Source organism: Cololabis saira, chromosome 2 (genome assembly GCF_033807715.1).
Source record: "Cololabis saira isolate AMF1-May2022 chromosome 2, fColSai1.1, whole genome shotgun sequence".
NCBI classification, from domain to species: Eukaryota; Metazoa; Chordata; class Actinopteri; order Beloniformes; family Belonidae; genus Cololabis; species Cololabis saira.
In genome coordinates this window covers 6,194,112-6,217,844 of record NC_084588.1, presented here as the reverse complement: position 1 = coordinate 6,217,844, position 23,733 = coordinate 6,194,112, and the positions used below count along the sequence as shown (strand labels likewise).

Below are 23,733 nucleotides of genomic sequence, written 5' to 3'. Positions count from 1 at the left end.
TGACAGAAGCGTGGCTGCCATATTGCGCCAAACGGCCCCTCCGACCACCACCAACATTCATACACATTCAAACACATTCACACGGGGCAAGGTGGGTAAGGTGTCTTGCCCAAGGACACTACAACAGCAAACTGATGTTGGGTAAGCAGCAGTGGCTTCCCGAACTTTGTTCTCTTTTTCTTCCAAGCTCTTCCACGGACCTCTCTCTGAGCTACATATGCTACATGCTCGTCAACGCGGAGAAGAGGAGAGCAAATTTTAGAAAGTGTATGTACTCGCATATACCTGTTTTCACATGTGTTTGTCTTTTCTGAGGACTGCAGAATTCATTCACTATTCATTCATATTTTCCACAATACTAACTGCTAGCAAACCTGCAACTGATCCAATCATTTCCCACATTTCTGTCATAGCCAGTGGACAGGAAAAAAGAAAACTCCAATTCATACACGTCTGTACGTATGCACACATTAAATGTACATATGGTTATGTATGTATAATTGACTGTATATCTGACTGCATGTACATGACGTTATATTGTTATATTTCCATCTAAATGAGCATTTAAAGGTACATGTATGTACATGTCACGACATAGATAATATGTACATGTTTCTTTCATGTATTTTTTTATATATATATATATATATATATATATATATATATATATATATATATATATATATATATATATATATATATATATATATATGTATATATACCCCCCCCACAGGCCTACACACACAGTACACGGACAATACACGCTCCACACACAAACATTATACATCTGAACGGGAATGCTCCTCCCGTTCTCTATCTGTCCTTTTCCCTGTTTATCCTACGTTAAAATGTCAGTCCTTTTAAGCTAGCACAACACATCTCTAAAGTTACAGGCTTTCTTTCTAAAAGAAAGTTCACAAAGGTGACCATGGGGATGTAGATCCACACAGTAGACATCAGTGATTTAATATGAGAGAATGTTCAACCTAAAAACGTCAGGAATGAATGAACCGTACGGGGGCAAGATCCACGTAAAGGATAGTCGCAGCGCTGCTGATGATCAAATCTGAGGATTATTAGTGCATTAACACCAACACTGAGGTGAAATACTAACATTTTATTTATCATTTTTGATCCCCCGTGGTTGAATAGCTGCCTCATCCACAACGAGGAGATTTAGAAAGTGTGCTAAAATCATTGCCACTCAAGAAAAAAAAGAAGTAAAGCTAGATTATGAGGAGAATACTTTTAAACTAAATCATGTAAAGGTTTTCATCAGAATTTTGTCTTAATTCGGTTACAGTCAATAATCAGATTGCTGTTGTCCATCTAAATATAGTTTATGATGGGGATACTCCACCTACCTTAATGTGATTAGCACTTAATGAAAATGCTAACTTAATTAGTTGCTAGTTGCTATTTACACGTACATTTCTTAATGCAACTCTTTCCTCCATCGGATTATGTTGGGAGTATTGTGGTCCATGTAAACGTAGTCAGTTGGAGCATCAGCTGAGGTAAGAACGGTTCCTTAGAGTCAGACCACAGCAGCTGTGTGTCGTTAGCCCGTTAAGCTGTGATTGGTCACAACTGGTCCCTGGCAACATTTAAAAACTCTCAGCCGTGCTGTCTCCTTTACTTCTGACTTTCATTATGAAGACTGCAGGCTTCTTCTTGAGGTTTGGTACAGTCTTGGTTGGAAGCAACTGTTTCCAGCTGGTTCTAGAAGTTTCTGATGTTGTTCTTGTTTTTCAGGGTTTCCCTCTTTGTGTTGTTGATTGTGGAGTCATGTGGGATGCATTTGAAGGGTAGGCTATGAGATGCTAAAGATTTGACATGTGTAGTTGTATCACACTTGGCTTGAATCATCTGTTTCTGTCCTCAGGATCAAAATCTCATCAACAGAGTGATGGTGGCAGCGGTGCTGGTGGAAGCTTTGCCTCCTACCAGGGAGCACCCACAGGTCATTCAGCACCAGTACTCTACAGTGCCCCTAGACTGGGATCTGCACCAGTACTTGTCCAAAATCCTAACCCCCCTCAGCTTGTTGGCTACACTACTCCAGTAGGAAGTAGCCTGGACTCAGCTGCACCTGCTGTGGGATACTATGTTGGTACTGGGTCTGCTGTGCCCCTTCAGGCGGGAGCTGTCGGTACTGGGTCACTTGTGCCCCTTCAGGCAGGAGCTGTCGGTACTGGGTCTGCTGTGCCCCTTCAGGCAGGAGCTGTCGGTACTGGGTCGCTTGTGCCCCTTCAGGCAGGAGCTGTCGGTACTGGGTCGCTTGTGCCCCTTCAGGCAGGAGCTGTCGGTACTGGGTCGCTTGTGCCCCTTCAGGCAGGAGCTGTCGGTACTGGGTCACTTGTGCCCCTTCAGCCTGGCTATGTTGTCTCTGGTTCTTCTCTACCCTTTCAAGCAGGAGCTGTTGGTTCAGGACCAGCTGGAGTGGGTCAGTCTTGTCTACCAGATTAGTCTTTAGATGCATGGTACTAGTCTTGTGGTTGAGCACTGTATCTTGACTTTCTACACAGAAACTCAGTGGGCTGTTCCTCCCCGAAGCTTGACTGAAGCAGCAGATGATGCCCAGACCATGGATGCCAGTGGCTTTCTCCCATCACCCCCTCTACCACCACCTGGACCGAGCTTCCAGGCAGGAGAAGCTGCCAGTGTTATGAGGGAAGCTGAACTTGGCAACTTCCAGCGGCAGACAGAAGAATTTGGATATCCGGCTGACCAACTGGGCCAAGGACAGCAGGGATTCACAAGTGTGTTGGTTCCCCAGTTTGGCGTGGGTGGTTTCTCGCCTTACCCCTATCCAGACTTTGACTACAAACTCCTGTATGGCCTGTACCCTCCTGGCACCCAGACTACCTTCAGCCATGACAATGAGAAGGGCAAAGACTACTCACAGGCCGTCCACTACTTGACAGAGCATGCTTCTGACGACCATGGTTCTGTGCAGCAGAAAAAGGTCGTCCAAGCTGCCTCCTAGACTTCTGCAGGAAATGCTTAGGGTTCTCAAGACTGGCAGAAATGTGTCCTCTGCATAAAATATTTCTGATCAGCTTTGGCCAATAAAGATTTTCAAAATTAACAATGGAACTGTAGGCTATACTTTCTCACACACCAATGCGAGTTGTGAAAGTCTTGTGTTACAAGCCATATCCTGAGGTTGGTAGCATAGCTGGGCAGTCTAAACATGGATGCTGCTTTGACTTTCACTTACAGGTGGTTGGCAGGGCCTCCATATGGCCATGTTTCCTGGGGAAAGTGGTGTAGCCCAATATGGGACTGTTCAGACTGGCCACATTGCAGATAAAAGGTGGATGGGTTGTTTGTGGGACATGGCTAAAAAGCAAGAATTCTCCCCCAGTTGCAAAGCTCACCTTTTGGAACTTGCACAGCTTTAGTCAAACGGGGAGCAGCTGATGGCTCTAATCCTGCAGTCGGCTGCACACCAAGAGTTTCACCGTTGCAGTACATGGTATACTACCAGGAGACCAGGTTTTTGAGGCTCAACGACTGCACGTCAGACACCATGTTCTGCAGCACAGTGGCGCCACAAGGGATAGTGCTCTCGAAAGTGTGACACGATTGTTGGATGTATTCCTGCTTTTAGCCTGAAGCATTTGGAAAGACTCCAGCTGATCCCAGTGAGTCTGCATTGGAAAATGCAGGTATGCATGATGAATAGAAGATACTTTCCTCAGGGGTTAGCAGCCCTATGTAAACAGGGGAAGCCTCAACTTTAAGTCCCAGCTCTGAGGCCTCAAGCCTGAATTATGGTTCCGCGTTAAATCGACGCAGCCCGTAGGTAGGCTCTGCGTTGGTGTAATGCGGAACCATAAATCGGCCTCGATTTTAAGACCGCATTGTCTTAACGTTGACTGCAGGGTCTTAAAACAAAGGAAATTAAGGAATGACACCAAAGCCCAGCAGTTTAGTGCCCTTTGGGGCAATAAAAGGGGTGGTATGAAAGTGACACGCGGACAGTGCATTGATCATTGACCGTGATTTACAGCAGGTCCCCCTGCTGACAAGAGTGCTCTGATGTTGGGTAAGCAGCAGTGGCTTCCCAAATTGTTCTCTTTTCTTCCAAACTCTTCCACGGAGCTCACTCTGAGCTACATATGCTACATGCTCGTCAACGAGGAGAAGAGAGCAAATTTTAGAAAGTCATGCTCTCACATATACTGTAACTGTTTTCACATGCGTTTGTCTTTTTGGGGACTGCACAATTCATTCAATATTCATTCATATTTTCCACAATACTAACTGCTAGCAAACCTGCAACTGATCCAATCATTTCCCACATTTCTGTCATAGCCAGTGGACAGGAAAAAAGAAAACTCAAATTCATACACGTCTGTAGGGATGCACACATTAAATGTACACATGGTTATGTATGTATAATTATCTGACGGCATGTACATGTTATATTGTTATATTTCCATCTAAATGAGCATTTAAAGGTATGAAGGTGGTATGAAATGGCGGATGAGGCCTACCCTCATGTGTCTTAATGTCTTAATAAGAAATATTAAATTTTTAAAAAGTGAGCAATCAGCCCAGAGAGTAGAAGTATTGGCAATAATAGCGGCCTTGAGATGGGAAACGGAGATTGGGATGAGTTGAGTTAAACCTGAGACCATCTGATATATTGTACAAGCATTATGGGAGTAGTTATATTCTTTAAGGTAAAGAATACCAGAATGGGCAAACAGATGGCGAGTAGGTGAATTCAATTTAGTCCAGGAGATGGCACGGGTAATTTTTCTTTTCTGTAAAAGTCTAATTTCTAATTTTTTAGATAACTGGGATAAGTATTACACCAAATAATATTACAGTAATTAAAATGTATTTCAAACAAAGTTTTATAAAGAATGAGTAGGACAGAGCGTGGGAGCAGGTGTCTCGGTTTGAAAAGCAGACCGACATTTTTAGATTTTTAGATATTTCGATATTTCGTTTTTGCACAAGGTGATCTATATCCGTGATTCCCAACCCCCGGTCCCCGGACCGGTACCGGTCCGTAGGGCCGTTACTACCGGGCCGTGGAATGGCTTGTGTTCCGATCATAATTAGGGCTGCAATGATTCGCCGACGTTGTCGACAAAAAGCGATAATCAAAATTGTCTGCAATTCTCACCAGACGTTTTTTTCCCAATGGAGTGAGGCATCTCACTTCACTTCAACTCATACAATCTCTGCCGACAGCCTCGCTGCACGGCAGGGTCTCAGCGTATGGAGCCAAATCAGGGCCAAAAGTTTTGCTAATTTGAAAATAAAATTTGAACCTGAAAATTTTTTTTTACAGTTTCAGTTTTATTTTTTTCAGTATCAGATCTTTTTTTCAGTTTCAAATCTTTTTATTTCAGTTTCAAATCTTTTTTTCAGTTTCAAATCTTTTTTTTTCAGTTTCACGTCTTTTTTTTTCAGTTTCACTTACTTACTTACTTACCGTACTTGGTAGTATGTGGAAGTGGGAAATGTCAAACTTTAAAGTGTGGCTGTTGAACTGTACAGTCTGGCATAGTTTATTGCTTTTATACTGCGATTGGTGCCAAGTACGGTCTAAAACAGCCTTTCAAACAGAAATGTGTCACTAATATCAGTTTTTTCCACTGCCAATCACGTGAATATGGTGTATATACAGTGTTGAATCATACTTCTACTGATAACTTCTGCAACCTACGATTCCTGAAGGCAACATGACTGAGGAACGTCCCCCGCCTTCTCTGTTCTGCTGTCACTCATGATGCCACGCCCCTCTCAGTTGAAGCCACGCCCCCCACGCCAGATCCGGGCCAAAAGTCTGAACCTGAAAAAAAAATTTGAAACTGAAAAAAAAAGAAGTGAAACTGGAAAAAAAATATGTGAAACTGAAAAAAAAGACGTGAAACAGAAAAAAAAGATTTGAAACTGAAAAAAAGATTTGAAACTGAAATAAAAAGATTTGAAACTGAAAAAAAGATCTGATACTGAAAAAAATAAAACTGAAACTGTAAAAAAAAATTTTCAGGTTCAAATTTTATTTTCAAATTAGCAAAACTTTTGGCCCTGATTTGGCTCCATATCAGCGCAGCTTTTTCTTTTTTTTTTTTTTTTGCGTCTCAGCGCAGCTGCGGGTAACAAAACTTGGCACTGGCGGTTCTAGGATTTTTCTGAAACTGGGGCCATTATGGGTCCAAATGTAACCTTCAGGAGCCAACAGTATTAAGCCCCTTTCACATAGTCGGCGCAAAGCGGCGACCGCCGCCGGCTTTCCCATGCATTGTGTATGTGCTACCACGGCACAAGAGCAGCGCGCTCTGCTGGCGAGCTTGGCGGCGCGCGAGAGGCCACCTGCCACGGGCGTTTCACCTGCCTGCGTCTGAATTGAACATGTTTTAATTTCATCGCGCTGTGAGGGCATCTCGGTGTGACCAATAGGAGAGAAGATGGTTGTCATCCTGCTGAGGACCCAATCCCCAACAGGCTGTCAAACTGCTCCCTGTTCAATCTGAAGTAGACCTGGTCATCATGGAGCTGTAGCTCCAACGAGCCTGGATTCCCCCAAAGCATCCCCCTGAAATAAAAACGGTCCAAATCATCCCCCCTGAAATAAAAACGGTCCAAATCATCCCCCCTGAAATAAAAACGGTCCAAATCATCCCCCCTGTAAAACTGCCATCCCCCCTTTCCATCCCTTATGTCATTTAATCAATGAATGTGGTTTTACTGCTATTTCAACATTTAGAGTCATCACCAGAAAAATAACACCAGAAAAATAACTTATTTGACAATTTTCACCTGTTTCAAGTAAATTTTCACTTGAAATAAGTAGAAAAATCTGCTATAATTTCATCCAAAACTGGTATAAATCGAAATGTGTTTCTTTGAGTGGCAGCCCTGTCATGGCTTGGCGGACAATAAGTTCTGGTACCCGACCGGACTGAACAGCGCAATGCACAGGTGCTGTATGCAGGTTAGGTACAGTCAGCTGCAGAGATGAGTGGACCTCAGCAAACCTCCATGAGCCGTTTCTTTACTAGTTGTTCGAGTAAAAGAAATAGTGATGATGAACAAGTGGAAAATCCGACCATAAAGAAAAGCAAAAGCTTTAATCGCAAGTACGACACGGATTTGTTGCAACGGGCGATTTGGAGGCGCCAAACCCACTATGTATTTTATGTGGAGAAACGCCCGCCAATGAAGCCATCCAAGCTCCAAAGACACATACAAAACACATACAAAACATCCTTCTCTCAAAGACAAACCAGTGGATTTTTTCGAAAGGAAAAAACGTGAGTTAGATTTGCAGAAGCAAGTTTTAAAGGCCACAACATCAGCTAACGTCGCTGATGATAGCCTGCATTTTAAAATGCATTGTTTTTTTCTAAAATGTTTATTAAAATTGACATAAATTGTCAACCGGTCCCTGAGCTTTTTGTTTATAGTTCTGCTGGTCCTTGGCACAAAAAAGGTTGGGAACCCCTGATCTATATGACAAGTATAGTTTAGACAGTCATCAATGAGGACCCCAAGGAACTTTGTAGAGTTTACTTTCTTTATTTCTTCATCATTTATTTTGATCTGAAAGACCAGATTTATCATATTCATTTGTTTTTTATTGAAACTAAATGATATATAATTTGTTTTCTTAATATTAAGATAGATTTTGTTCATTTTAATCCCAATATCCACCTTAGAGAGCTCATTGTTAAGGAGGTCTTGAAGTTCATGGATGTTATGGGATACAAGAAGGGTTGTATCACTGGGCATTCCCAGAAAACATGCCAGTGGTTAGCCCCCTGGGGCAGATCATTTTCAACTTTATTCTGTGCGAAGATATGTCTTTATTTAACATTCAACAGTGAACTACGAAGGAGCTTAACAAGAAGGAATATGTTTTTCATTTATTGGAATAATTCATTTGATCATCAACCAGTATTTTGGGCAACTGTGCCGTAGTTTCATGTGAGCTAATAATTTTTACTTTTTGTTGCCTAGAAACGCCATTTTTTCCACAAAGGAAACGTTAATCAAGCGGACAATCCTAAGTACCCCCTGACCGCCTCAAAGATTTAACAGAGCAATTTGCAGGTCTGGATTGTTTAGGTGTGTGTACACACAATGCCCAAAGGGAAAGAAATCAGTAATGTTCTTAAAGAAACAATTATTGCTGCATACCTATCTGTATAAAATTATAAAATAATGTATTAAATAATTTGGAGTTGAGTATTGTGTAGTAGGTAAGATCATGAAGGCGTTTGGAAAACGCTGGATGGGACACGCAAATATGAAGACTAAATTGGCAAAAATCTGTGCACAGACCAAAATGACATGGGTGGACGTGCTACCCTTGGCCCTGATGGCCATGAGGATTTCGGTGAACACGGGCCACGGACTGACCCCGTACGAACTACAGACCGGACGACTGTTTCCGGGGCTGCAGAACGGCTCTACTTGACGGAGACTGACAAATACCAACTTGGTCAGAAAGCTTACTTCTCCGAACTGCAAAGTTTGGTCTCTGCTTACTCCAAACAGGTCTGGTACTCCAGAGACAGACAGACACCAACCCCACAGACGGAATGGGTTCTCCTGAGAGTCATCAGAGGAAAGTGCTCGGAGCCGAGGTGGACAGGACCCAGAACGGACCTCCCACATCGTCCGACTCCACGGGAAAGATGACACGTGGTGTCACTGGTGACAGTGTGCACCACCCGACCCACCACCGAGATCAGAACCCCAGATCCGGCTGGATTTGGTGCAGCAGCGGACATCTGACCTGAGCCCTCAACAAAGGGGCAGAATAATCCCCTGGCACCAACGGGTGTCAGGGTAGTCTACCCCTGACACCCGAAGAAAGAAGAAAGAAGAAACACAGGGTGATCTCTGAGGAGAGATCAAAAGGGAGAATGTTGAATAAAATAATTCAAAACCACACTGAATATGTATTGTATATGGATTAACTGAATGTGTGTATGTGCTGAGCTTATTGTGAGTTTACTCTGACTTTTCACTGAAAGGACCATTTTGTACCAGGCACAGATAAGAGGGGTCACCAAGCAATAAATCCTGGGGTCATCCTCCCACTTTCTAAAAGCAATAAAACTTGGTCTCAGACACAGAGAACTCAGAACTCAGCGGAGCAGGCTGACTTCTCCCTCTGCAGAGGCTTCTTAAACTCTATCTCAGTCTTGTGTCCTTTTTAACTTTTCCAGCTCGATCAACAAACCCGGGGTGATCAGGTTCAATCACAACAATGTCCAGACATAGATAATATGTACATGTTTCTTTTCATGTATTCTATGTGGGGCAAGATCCACGTAAAGGATAGTCGGAGCGCTGCTGAAGATCAAATCTGAGGATTATTAGTGCATTCACAACAACACTGAGGTGAAATCTTAACATTTTATTTATCATTTTGGATCCTCAGTGGTTGAATAGTTGCCTCATCCACAACGAGGAGATTTAGAAAGTGTGCTAAAATCATTGCCACTCAAGAAAAAAAAAGAAGTAAAGCTAGATTATGAGGAGAATACTTTTAAACTAAATCATGTAAAAGTTTTCAACAGAATTTTGTCTTAATTCGGTTACAGTCAATAATCAGATTGCTGTTGTCCATCTAAATACAGTTTATGATGGGGATACTCCACCTACCTTAATGTGATTAGCACTTACTGAAAATATTAACTTATTTAGTTGCAAGTTGCTATTTACATGTAAATGTCTTAATGCAACTCTTTCCTCCATCTGATTATGTTGGGAGTATTGTGGTCCATGTAAATGTAGTCAGTTGGAGCATCAGCTGAGGTAAGAACGGTTGCTTAGAGTCAGACCACAGCAGCTGTGTGTTGTTAGCCCGTTAAGCTGTGATTGGTCACAACTGGTCCCTGGCAACATTTAAAAACTCTCAGCCCTGCTGTCTCCTTTACTTCTGACTTTCATTATGAAGACTGCAGGCTTCTTCCTGAGGTTTGGTCCAGTCTTGGTTGGAAGCAACTGTTTCCAGCTGGTTCTAGAAGTTTCTGATGTTGTTCTTGTTTTTCAGGGTTTCCCTCTTTGTGTTGTTGATTGTGGAGTCATGTGGGATGCATTTGAAGGGTAGGCTATGAGATGCTGAAGACATGTTTAGTTGTATCACACTTGGCTTAAATCATCTGTTTCTGTCCTCAGGATCAAAATCTCACCAACAGAGTGGTGGTGGCAGCGGTGCTGGTGGAAGTATTGCCTCCTACCAGGGAGCACCCACAGGTCATTCAGCACCAGTACTCTACAGTGCCCCTAGACTGGTATCTGCACCAGTACTTGTCCAAAATCCTAACCCCCTTCAGCTTGTTGGCTACACTACTCCAGTAGGAAGTAGCCTGGACTCGGCTGCACCTGCTGTGGGATACTATGTTGGTACTGGGTCTGCTGTGCCCCTTCAGGCAGGAGCTGTCGGTACGGGCTCTGCTATGCCCCTTCAGGCAGGAGCTGTCGGTACTGGGTCACTTGTGCCCCTTCACCCTGGTTATGTTGTCTCTGGTTCTTCTGTACCCTTTCAAGCAGGAGCTGTTGGTTCAGGACTGGCTGGAACGGGTCAGTCTTGTCTACCAGATAAGTCTTTAGATGCATGGTACTAGTCTTGTGGTTGAGTACTGTATCCTGACTTTCTCCACAGAAACCGAGTGGGCTGTTCCTCCCCGAAGCTTGACTGAAGCAGCAGATGATGCCCAGACCATGGATGCCAGTGGCTTTCTCCCATCACCCCCTCTACCACCACCTGGACCGAGCTTCCAGGCAGGAGAAGCTGCCAGTGTTATGAGGGAAGCTGAACTTGGCAACTTCCAGCGGCAGACAGAAGAATTTGGATATCCGGCTGACCAACTGGGCCAAGGACAGCAGGGAGTCACAAGTGTGGTGGTTCCCCAGTTTGGTGTGGGTGGTTTCTCGCCTTACCCCTATCCAGACTTTGACTACAAACTCCTGTATGGCCTGTACCCTCCTGGCACCCAGACTACCTTCAGCCAGCACCATGAGAAGGGCAAAGACTACTCGCAGGCCGTCCACTACTTGACAGAGCATGCTTCTGACGACCATGGTTCTGTGCAGCAGAAAAAGGTCTTCCAAGCTGCCTCCTAGACTTCTGCAGGAAATGCTTGGGTTTCTCAAGGCTGGCAGAAATGTTCTGATCAGCTTTGGCCAATAAAGAATTTAACTTGTACATGGCTTTGGGGAATGCTTATTTACAATGGTTACAAAATGCTCTTAACTGAGGTAAACCAAAACTTAAAACTAATCTGCTCAATTGAAAGGCCTTATCGGGCAGGAATGGAAAGAAGGCACGGAAAAACATTTCTGGTGTCCTGGATAGTGGATTATCTCGCTGAGACCAGGTTTTTGAAGCTCAACGGCTGCACATCAGACACCATGTTCTGCAGCACAGTGGCGCCACAAGTGACAGTGTGACATTATTGGATGTATTCCTGCTTTTTGCCCTATGTAAATTCTATTTTATTTATATAGCGTCTAATACAACAGAGTTGTCTCTAGACGCTTTACACGCTTTAAGCAGGGAAGCATCTAAAACAAGCAGGGCAGGGGGGCCTGAGGACCGGAATTGAAAACCCCTGCTCTATGTCAAACCATTCAAAAGTTATGGCAGAAAATAGGGACTATCAAATTTCGACCAATCAGAAGAAGGGGCGGAGCAAATTTGCAGCAATTATGTTCAAGGACTCAAAACCGAGTCCGATGACACCACCCATAAGTCTTTATGTCAAACCATTCAAAAGTTATGGCAGAAAGTACGAACGATCAAATATGGACCAATCAGATGAAGGAGGGCGCGCTTTTTGGCTTCTATCGTCGCCATGGTAACGCTTTTGACTGAGAAAAGTAATGTGCATCGTCGCAGGATCGAGACGCACATCACACACCTGGGTGCACATTATGGTAAATTATGGCAATTTATGGCATGGCATTATGGCAAACCGTATGGGGCTTGAGGCACAAAGTTTTCTAGGGGGCGCTGTTGAGCCATTTTGCCACGCCCATTAATGCAAACCATTAAATATCAAATTCCTTTCGTCAGAAAAAGAAAAAAGACAAAGAAGGAAAATTCCTACAGATACAATAGGGCCTTCGCACTGTAAGTGCTCGGGCCCTAATAATACACATACATGTACACACACACACACACACACACACACACTCGCACGCATGCACACACACACACACACACACACACAAACATCAGTTACATATGCATAATATAATGTATTAATAACACTATAATTATACTAATACACTATAATAGCACTAATAATACCATACGTAATATATTTTTTGTCGCTGCTATCATTATAATAATTCTACTAATATCAATATCAATTTATAAATTCCCAGTCATATGGTCTGCAGCATTAGGTGAGCCTTAAGTCATTTTTTAAAAGTTAATTTGTTTTGTGAGCGAGATATGTGAGGAGGTAAAGAGTTCCAGGACATTATTGAACAAGATGTATTTCACCATGGTCTGCATACCATGGTTTGGTGATCAGACCATGACAACAGTTCATCCAACATTACACCAAGTAGTTTTGTTTTCTTGACCTGCTTTATTGCTGTTCCTGACATTGATAGATGCAGCCATGGGTCACCAATAAGCAGACTTCTCGAGCCAAAAATAAAACATTTAGTTTTAGAGATATTCAGGACCAATTTTACACCCAGCTAAATACCTTCTCTAGATCTTGATTCACAATGGTTTCCAGTTCATTTATAGTTGAGGCAGTGCTGTACCGTGTTGTGTCATCTGCATACATAACTACAGTGGAATTCCACAAATACTTGTCAAAATACTTCACTCAACAGCCCCCTCTACTGTCCAAAAGCCATCTCCTCTGTCATTATTGGAAGTAACTCCCCTTACAGGTCCCTGCCGTCATTATTTTCTTCTGCTGTTGGCCTTCCCATTGATAATCAGACTGCCTCATACTGCGGTGCATGAGAGCTCTACCTGTTGGCCTCCAGTTTCAAATATCCCAGTTATTTGGAACTCCAGATCCAATTAATCAGACTCTAAGCACCAGTCAAGGGTTCACCATGGCAAGAGATCACTACACTACATTAACTGTTTGCCTGTCCCCAAACCTCCTGTTCAATTACCTCTAAAATGTTAGCTGTTAAATGTCTGCTCCCTCTGCAATAAGTCTTTTATTTGCAAGGATTTTACAACTGCTAACTGCCTTGACTTTTTTATGGTTACTAAGGCCTGGCTTACGCCTAACGATATCATCCCTTTAGTTGAGGCTACTCCTCCAAATTTTTCTAATTTTCATCTCCCTCAGCGTTCAGGTCGGGGTGGAGGCATTGCTGTCAATCACAGGAATAGTTTTAAATGCTCTTTTCCATCCTTTGGCTCTTTTAAGTCCTTTGAAGTTTTAAGTTTCTTAATTTCTGGTCCAGTTCCTCTACTTTGTATACTTTTATACAGACCTCCTAAGCATTAATTATCTGAGTTCCCCGCACTTGTCACACCCAAATATGACAAATCCTCATACTTGGTGATTTCAATGTCCATGCGTGCTGCCCACAAACTCCTTTTCTTAGGATTTCGTGGAACGTATTGCGTCATTCAATTTATCACAAATGGTTAAAGGTGTGACACACACTAAAGGCCACACCCTAGATCTGGTCATCGCTAGTGGATTTCTCCCCAGTAATGTGAACCTCTTAAACGTTCATGTCTCAGATTATAAAGCCATTATTTTTAATGTCCCCTTATCTCCCCACATTAACAACCCTGAAACCACTGTTCTGCTACATGATCTTAATGCCTATTTTGCCGGCAAATTTTGTGACGCTTTCTCCAATTCCATGACGTCTAGTTCAGCAACTGTGCCCAGATGCCCTAGCTAATTCTTTTAACAATATTTGCCTCACCATTTTGGATCATATTGCTACTCATAAATCTAGAATACAATCCTTCTCCATGGCTAAATGAGCACACTAGGGCCATAAAGAAACTTTGTTAAGAAAGCTGCTATATAAATAAAGTTTATTATTATTATTCTGATTCAGACTGTCATCGCGATACCTAAACATGACATTCATGAATGAGCCCAGGATGCTACAGGTCAGGATTCATGACAATCATTTTATAAACCAGATTTCTGCAGACAGGGAATCTGTTCTCCTGTGCAAGCCTGTCTGCTGGAGCAACGTCTTGTCATTTTGCAAGAAAGAGACCATTCAGTGTTGAAATACTGCTTAAGAAAGTTGTGACATGCAAACTCATGTAAGAGCTGGTTTCAAAAACATGTTGCATGTTGGGTTTTCTGTAAGACACATACGATTTTGATTCAGTCTTAACTGAAACAGGCGACTTCAGACTTCAGGTGTGTAAAATATAATGGTCAGGATGTTGACACGTTTCCATAGTAACAGATGCATAAACAAGACAAACTGAAATAACAGTCCTCGTCCTTTTTTCCTCCATCACACTAATGATAAGAATATAGATATGGTTCTGTGAGCTGCACAATCAGCCTGCACAACACTTGGGTCTGGATTGATATTTGTCAACCGTTACCGCAGTGATTGTGTGGAAACGTTTCGACAGACAATCACTTTCCGTTCAATCATAATGACTCTTTATGATCTTCAGTCTTGTCTTGCATCATTGTCAGGTCAGTGTTTCAAAGTGAACATTCAAATGATTCTATTCAATAATTTATTATTGAATGAATAAATAATAACCAGCACTTCACAGCTACATACATAGACTACATCCATCTATACTTGTTATAAACGCATTCTAGTACATTCTTTCATCTGCTTATGAGACGTGATGGTTAATTACACCACTCCTCTTCTGATCTAATGTTACACACGTTTTGGTCTGTCTTTGTCAGGATTTAGCAATGAACAGCACTTCCCTGTGTGGACAGAAAGCAACATTGTCAGCTTTCACAATAATCACACTAACACGAGTAAGAGCCCGGTGAAACATGTCACACCTCTGCTCAGAAGCTGCTTCAGTGGACGACTTTTAAAATGAGTGCTCCAAATGTGGACCATAGAAAAGTTAATGACCATGAATTGCCTAGAGAGGGGTTTAATTTCTAAAATATATAAATGCCTGGTAGATGGAAGTACAGAGACATGCGTGGAGAGAGGACCTACAGGAAGACCTCCGTATAGAGAAGTGGAAGGAGGCATGCACTAAATCACAATCGACATCTACTAACACCCGCCTGAAATTACTACAACTGGTTGATGCCAACGTATATAACTCCAGAAAAGCTAAACCGATATAACAGCGCTATAGCTGATGTTTGTGTTAAGTGTGAGAAGGAAAAAAAAGATTCTTTTTCCCATTGTACTTGGCAATGTACAGAAATACAAAAATTCTGGCAAGAAGTGAAACAATGTATTCAAAATATTTTACAGATTCATTCAAATGCCTTTAATTCCACAGCTTTTTATTAGGGCCCGAGCACTTAGACTGTAGGAATTCTTTCTTTCTTTCTTTCTTTCTTTCTTTCTTTCTTTCTTTCTTTCTTTCTTTCTTTCTTTCTTTCTTTCTTTCTTTCTTTCTTTCTTTCTTTCTTTCTTTCTTTCTTTCTTTCTTTCTTTCTTTCTTTCTTTCTTTGTTGCCCCCCTAAACGTGCCCCCAAAGTCACCTAATTTTGCACCAAGCCAGGCCTGGCGAAAAATGTGATATTTAATGGTTTGCATTAATGGGCGTGGCCTAACGGCTCAACAGCGCCCCCTAGAAAACTTTGTGACTCAAGCCCCACAATACGGTTTGACGTACATGCACGAAAATCGGTACACACCTGTATCATGGCGCAACTTAAAGAAAAGTCTCTTGGCGCCATGGCCGAAACCGAACAGGAAGTCGGCCATTTTGAATTAATCGTGTAATTTTGGCGCAATTTATGCCATTCCTTCGGCCGTTAATACGGCCCGAACCGTAATGTGTACCCAGGTGTGTTATACATCAAAATACTTTTCTCAGTCAAAAGCGTTACCGTGGCAACGCTAGATGCCAAAAAGCGTGCCCCCCCCCCCTTCATCTGATTCGTCCATATTTGATAGTTCCTACTTTCTGCTATAACCTTTGAATGGTTTGATATGAAGACTCGTGGGTGGTGTCATTGGACTTAGTTTTGAGTCCCTGACTTTTATGGATGAAAATTGCATGCGCGAGGGCCCGTTCATCGCTGCTTGCAGCTTTAATATTAGGTTTACATCCAGATAATTTGAAGCTTAAAAAGAATCAACGAATATCTGTAGACTTGAGTGTGTTAATGGCAAAAAGACTAATAGCTCTCTCATGGAAAAACTGCATGTCATCCCCATTCTCTCTCTCTACCGTCCTCCTGTCTGCAGCTTGAATAAAAAAAAGTCTTAAATGAATCCAGGTTGATTACCTTTTTATCACAACACTATGGTGCTGGGAAAGGGTTCATCTGCCATGCCTACACACACACACACACACACACACACACACACACACACACACACACACACACACAAACACACACACACACACACACACACACACACACACACCTCAATACATACACTCAACAACTGTCTATTTCCCACCATGCACGTCTGGAAAGCTCTCAGATGTTCTGCTTCTGTACCGTTCAGGACCAGTCAGGACCCATCACGATAACCTTCCAAGAATCCTGGTTGGTAGTTTTGCACTCGGTACTGCTGCACTCGGTACTGCTGCACTCGGTACTACTGCTCTGTGTTTGACATTACTGATACAGCTCTGCCTATATAAGTCCAATCAGGGGTTCCAGCTCCACCGAACGAGTGCACACAGGTGAGTCCTGCTGGTGAGGCTCATGTCCTTCTGCAGACTCCGTGTTCATCCTCTCATAAGTCTCTCTGTTGTCCTGCAGGTCTGCAAGGATGACTCGCATGGCTGCTTTCGGGTTCTGCTCTCTGGCTCTGCTGATGCTGTTTTGCAGCTGCTGGGCTGACAGCGAGGTAAGACGGGACCTGGGGTCGTTTCTTTGAGTCTTCCCAGCACGTCCTGCTGGAATAAGATGTAATAGGATGTGAGGCTGACATCTGAGGTCATGTTCCCCCAGATTCAAGCTCAGAGTTGACTGGTTTTCACCTACTTTGGCACAGTTACTGCTTTATGGCATATTTACACAAGTTATGTGTGTGCACTGCAAAAAATCAAAATCTTAACAAGAATATTTGTCTTATTTCTAGTTAAAATGTCTCATTTTTAGTAAAAAAAAATCTCATTACACTTAAAACAAGACTCATCACTGGAAAAAACAACAATTTTCACCTGTTTCAAGTAGATTTTCACTTGAAATAAGTAGAAAAATCTGCCAGTTGAACAAGATTTTTTTTACTTGTAATAAGAAGATAAATCTTGTCCCACTGGCAGATTTTCCTACTTATTTCAAGTGAAAATTTACTTGAAACAGGTGAAAATTTTCAAATAACAAGTTATTCTTCTGGTAATGACTCTTGTCATTACCAGACTGACTAAAAATAGACATTTTAACTAGAAATAAGACAAATATTCCTGGTAAGATTTGGAGTTTTTGCAGTTTGTGTGTTCTGTTTAAATTGTTTGTTTAATTAAGCTTCATATTTTGTACACTCTTCATTAGAGATGTAAATGTCATGAAGCAGAAAGTTCAAACAAGAAGATTCCACAGGAAATAGTTCAAAATGATGTTTATTTTCTACAATAACTATTTCAGTGTCACATTCCAGCATTAGCCCCAGCTATGGTGCTGGTTATTTGGCTATTATTACATGTGTTATTACATGATTATATTTTCTGATCTTTGTTTTTTCTCTCTCCTATGGTCCTTAAAGCTGCAAACAGGTATGAAATCTGTTTTACTGATTAAAAACTACTGACAACCTGAGTGTTATCCCTGGTGTAATGCAGTTATTATGTTACAGAAGAGGAGGATCTTTCCGTGTCGGAGCGTCTGGACAGAGCCAACCGTCACCTGGGTGAGTGTGAGCCCCTGCAGGTGTTCACGGGTCCAGAGCTCTGCAGGTGAGAGTGAAATGTCTGCGTGATGTGTTTCAGTCCGGTCCCCGGGAGGTCCCATCCTGATCGAGGGAGACATCGCCATCGACGGCGAGGCTGAGAGAAACGCTGATCCCTGCACCAGCCGAGGCTGCAAGTGGGGAAAGTTCACTGATGGGAAGGTCTACATCCCCTACTACATCACCAACCACTTCAGTGAGTAACACACCGGGGATTGATTAAAATATCAAGCATCGATTCCATTCCCATTCTTAAGATTTAGAACCGATTATCCAGATTTGATTCGATCCGATTTGATTCGATTCCGATATTGATTTGGTTTAGTGTTATTAACAGTTTTTTGAGCTGTTTCATGAATTATATGACTGTAGTTCTGCAACATATTAATACTGGTATTATATTGAGATTAAACAGCAAGTATTGCAGCTAATGATGCTGTAAGGACCAATCAGCTCCCAGAATGCTGATAGAACTGAAACAGAAACATCATGTGGGTCAGAATTACCAAACAGATCCAGGGAGGAAACAGAGACGGATGAAATCGCTTTTATTCTTTCCCACGTTCCGTTTTAATTTTTTCCATTTTCGGTCTATTTCGGTTTTTAATTTTGGAAAATTTGGTTTTTAGCAATTTATGCAAATGTAACCCCAAGACGGTATATAAATTAATGAAACAGAAAGAAATGGACATTTAGGCTTCAGAACGTCACATTATGCCACAGAAACGTCACCACACTGCAAAAACTCAAAATCTTAACAAGAATATTTGTCTATTTTCTAGTTAAAATGTTTAATTTTTAGTCAAAAACAATCTCCTTACTCTTAAAATAAGACTCATCACTGGAAAAAAAGTGAAAATTTACTTGAAACTGGTGAAAATTGTCAAATAACAAGTTATTCATCTGGTGATGACTCTTGTTTTAAGTGTAATGAGATTTTTTGACTAAAAATTAAACATTTTAACTAGAAATAAGACAAATATTCCTGGTCATTTCTCTCTGACAATTTATGCAATTATAACTGAAAACTTGTTTTCATACTTTTAAAAATATTTAAAGGCAAAAACGTGGCACCAGTTATTGTTGTGTCCAACAAAACATCCTTTTTTGGGCATTAACAAAAACATACCAAAAGTTGTAATGTAATGATGAAAAATACAAATTGATTTAGAATCGGAAAATCTATTTTTTTCAACACAGGCCTAGTTGGCAGGGCTCTGGATACCACTTTGGTGCAGAGAGACAAAGACAAAAGAATAGAAAGAACCGGCTCCTCTCGTCTCCTCATCTGGGTGGGACTATACGTCTTACTGGTAGAACCATCTGCTAGAAACACAGATGTAAAGACTGGTTGAAAGGGATCTGCTATCCTTGATCCTTGAAGTATTTCCACCAAAGCAAGTCACAGACGTTTCACTGCTGCCTCAAAAGTGTGTTTAATGACTCCTTTAAAGCCCGTCCCTGTTTCTGGAGCTGCTTGACGGTGAGAGTGTGTTGTGTGTCCCCGTGTCCCGCCAGGCTCCCGGGAGAAGGCCATCATCACCCGTGGCCTGGAGTCCTTCTCCTCCTTCTCCTGCATCCGCTTCAGGCCCAGCAGGAGCAGCGACCGCGACTGGCTGAACATCGAGTCCCAGGACGGGTAGGAGGCCCACATCTCCTCATGTCGGACATTGAGCTCATGTTTTATAGTTTTATAGTTTTATTTGGATCCCCATTAGCTACAGCAAAACTGCAGCTATTCTTCCTGGGGTCCGACACATAATACACAGAACATTACAACAAAAAATGAAAAGCAAACCTAAAGCATATAAAAAACAGAAAGGAAAAACAGAAAATAAAGTTAAAAAAAGTCATTCAGTTTAACATTTAGATATAAATAAAAACAATACATTGTATATTTATCATAGTTTGCACCAATAACCATTTTTAATTTATTTATAATGAATTTATAATGTAATATATATATATATATATATATATATATATATATATACCGGTATGTATATATATATATATATATATATATATATATATATATATATATATATATATATATATATATATATATATATATATATATATATATATATATATATATATACCGGTATATATATATATATATATATATATATATATATATATATATATATATATATATATATATATATATGTATATATATATATATATATATATATATATATATATATATATATGTATATATATATATATATGCATACATATACATATATTAAGTTTAGTTTAGTTTATTTGCACATAAAAAAGTATACAACCTCCAAAAATTCAGACAAACAGTATGTCGAAAAAAAGGAAACAACAACAAAAAAAAGAAATACAATGTAACAGAAAAAAAATGTGGAGGAACCAAAAAACCCATAAGGGCTTGTCGAGTGGTCTATATATGTATGCATATATATATGTATATATGCATACATATATACATATACATACATATATATATATATACACACATACCCATATACTATCTACATTATGTATTTATTTAATAATAATTAAATAAGTTTTATATATATCTATTCAAGAGATGTTTCTTAACTAACAATTTGAATTCTTTTATGTTAATAGTTTGCTTCTTTTATGTTAAAAGTGTTTGGGAAGTGGGTTCCATGCAGACTCTGTACATCACCGTTCTTTTACCATAGTTTTTTCTTTATTTTTGGCAGTGAAAAGTCACCTCTGAGAGCGTGTCTTGTGCTGTAGCTATGATTTTTTGAACTGTAACATAATTTTTTTGTATAGAACTTGCAGGGTTTTTGAAATGGATACATTTCTTACATATATTAATAAAGAATAAAGTAATCTTTCTTTCTCTTACCATTAACCAGCTGAGTACATACTGAATACATTTGTTCTGAGATCACAACCCATGACTCATGTGTGTTCCCGTGCAGCTGCTGGTCCTTCGTGGGCCGTCGTGGGGGGAAGCAGGTGGTGTCTCTGGCCAAGCGTGGGTGTCTGTACCACGGCACCGTGCAGCACGAGCTGCTGCACGCTCTGGGATTCAACCATGAGCAGACCAGGAACGACAGGGACAACCACATCAAAGTCCTGCTGCAGAACGTGGTGTCTGGTAATGAAGCATCCTCCTGTCATGCTTTTACATGGATTTCATCAGCCAGTGAAAGACGCCTGCTGCTTCCACCACAACGTGGAGTGAAATCAATAACTAGATTCTTCTCCTCCATTGTTCCCCGATGGTGGAACGACCTACCAAGTACCAAAAATACTTTTAAGAGCAAGCTAAAGACCCAGCTCTTTAAGGAGCAATTCTGCATCTAGTAAGATGCATGCACCTATGACAAGATGGTGTTTTCTTAGACGTAGCTTTCTTATATATATATATATATATATATATATATATATATATATATATATATATATATATATATATATATATATAAAAAGAGATATATAGTCTAGCACTGGCATGGCAGCACCTGTCTCCAACTGGACTCTCAGCACTCTGACCAGCACTGATCCAGCTGGACCTCCTATGTGGTTTCTGGCTGGTGTTGTTCTCTCAGATGTAAGTCATTTTGGATAAAAGCGTCTGCTAAATGACAGTAGTAGTAGCAGTAGTAGTAGTAGCAGTAGGTTACACTTTCAACAATCACGCTCGTTCATTCAACAGGCAGGAAATATAAAAGTAATCCTTTTTTTCTCCAATTTAAACTTTGAATCATCATTATTGCTTGCAGTCTGGCGCCATCTAGTGGCCGCTGTCATTACAGCAGGCTGCCGACGCCGTGACATTAATTGGATTCATGTGAAGAAATGTCTTGAACTTTGTTATCTTTGTGTGATTTGATGTGATTTTATTCTTTATTTCATTCATTAAAAGAAAAACAAAAAAGTTCAATATAATTACAACAAATATCTTTCCTTGACTGAAAGGGAACAGAAAGAAGACTAAGCTTATTGTATCTGTCCCTTTTTCCTAAGAAATCGAATTTCAATTAATGTAATAATAAAAAAAAAAACAAATTACAAATTACGCAATTTTACGAGATTTGTCTTGTTTTGTTTGTTTCCAGGAATGGAGCACAACTTCAGGAAGATTGCCACCCTCAACCAGGGCTCTCCTTATGACTACAACTCTGTCATGCAGTACCACAAGTGAGAACACCTGATCACGTTACGGGTTTGCTGTGTGTGTCGTAGCTGTGTGGGTCTGACCGGTCTCTTGTTCTGTGATAGGTACGCTTTCTCCAAGAACAACCAGCCCACCATGCTCCCCATCCCTAACAACAACGTCTCCTTTGGAAACGCTAAGGAAATGAGCCGTAATGACATCGCCAGGCTCAACAGCCTGTACAGCTGCTGTAAGTCCCAGAGCAACACACCCTGACCGCTGCTGCACTCTGTTCTGACTCTGTTCTGACTCTGTTCTGACTCAGCTCTGACTCAATCCATCTCTCTGCTCTCCCCCCTTACAGAGACGCCTTTCCAGATGTGCCACTGGACCAGAGAGGGGACTGGAAATGCCGCAGAGCAGGACTACAGTCCTCCATGTGACAAATCTGTGCTTTGAACTCTGTATTTTCTCTTCAATAAAATCCTGTTAGAAACAATGAAAGCAATGTTTGTGTGTATCTGTGCTGTTTTTTCAGACCACTGATAAAAGAAGAGTCATTTCCATTCATCGATTAGCTCCAGACACGTCAAAACCGTTGTATCACAACGTTAACTCTAGTATCAATCTATGTATCAACATACAGATAGACACACACACACACATTTGGAACATATAGATTCCTTGTAAACAAATGTATATAAATAAATGAATCTGTTTTAACTGGATGTAACAAAATAAATAAATCTATAGCCAATGTGCACACACCTATGTATGTACATGCACACGCATAACAATACACATGAATCCTGTTGAACATGGCTGAAAAGGGGGAGGTCATCAAAACAATGATGTAAGATCATTATCTTACATCAAATGTTTTTAGAAACGGCTTTAGAATCAACTTAAAAAAACTTAAAAATAACTACTTATATAAAATAAATTCTTAAAAACTTAAAAATAAGTTTTGTTTAATGTGGAGAAAGTTTATGGAAAATTAATCTATGGATCAATTTAATGAAAGGAAAAAAATTATTGTGTTTTTATTCTGAAGTATTTACACAAATTAAAGAAATTTGAATTTGAAATACATAAATATGGAAATTTAAAAAATAAAAGTCTTGTGAAAGAAATGTCATGAAATAAATAAGTTGCAATTTTAATATTTACGCTTTCATTATTTTGTGTCTTTATTTTTAGTCCTATTTATTTATTTATTTATTTATTTATTTATTTATTTATTTATTTATTTATTTATTTCAAGGAATATTTATTAGCTAAAGCACAGGACTGTCTCAGAAAATTAGAATATTGTGATAAAGTTCTTTATTTTCTGTAATGCAATTAAAAAAAACAAAAATGTCATACAATATTGCTGATTATGGCTTACAATATTCAAATTTTTTGAGATAGGATATTTGAGTTTTCTTAAGCTGTAAACCATGATCAGCAATATTAAAATAATAAAATAATAAAAGGCTTGCAATATTTCAGTTGATTTGTAATGAATCCATAATGTATGACATTTTTGTTTTTGCATTACAGAAAATCACAATATTCTAATTTTCTGAGACAGTCCTGTATGTATTTATTTTAATAG

The 23,733-nt window shown here is 40.4% G+C and overlaps 1 pseudogene; it reads left to right on the top strand.

Moving 5' to 3' along the window:
• Nucleotides 1-17,747: 17,747 nt before the first annotated feature.
• Nucleotides 17,748-22,637, top strand: LOC133419042 (hatching enzyme 1.2-like; annotated as a pseudogene).
• The last annotated feature ends 1,096 nt before the right edge of the window (nt 22,638-23,733 follow it).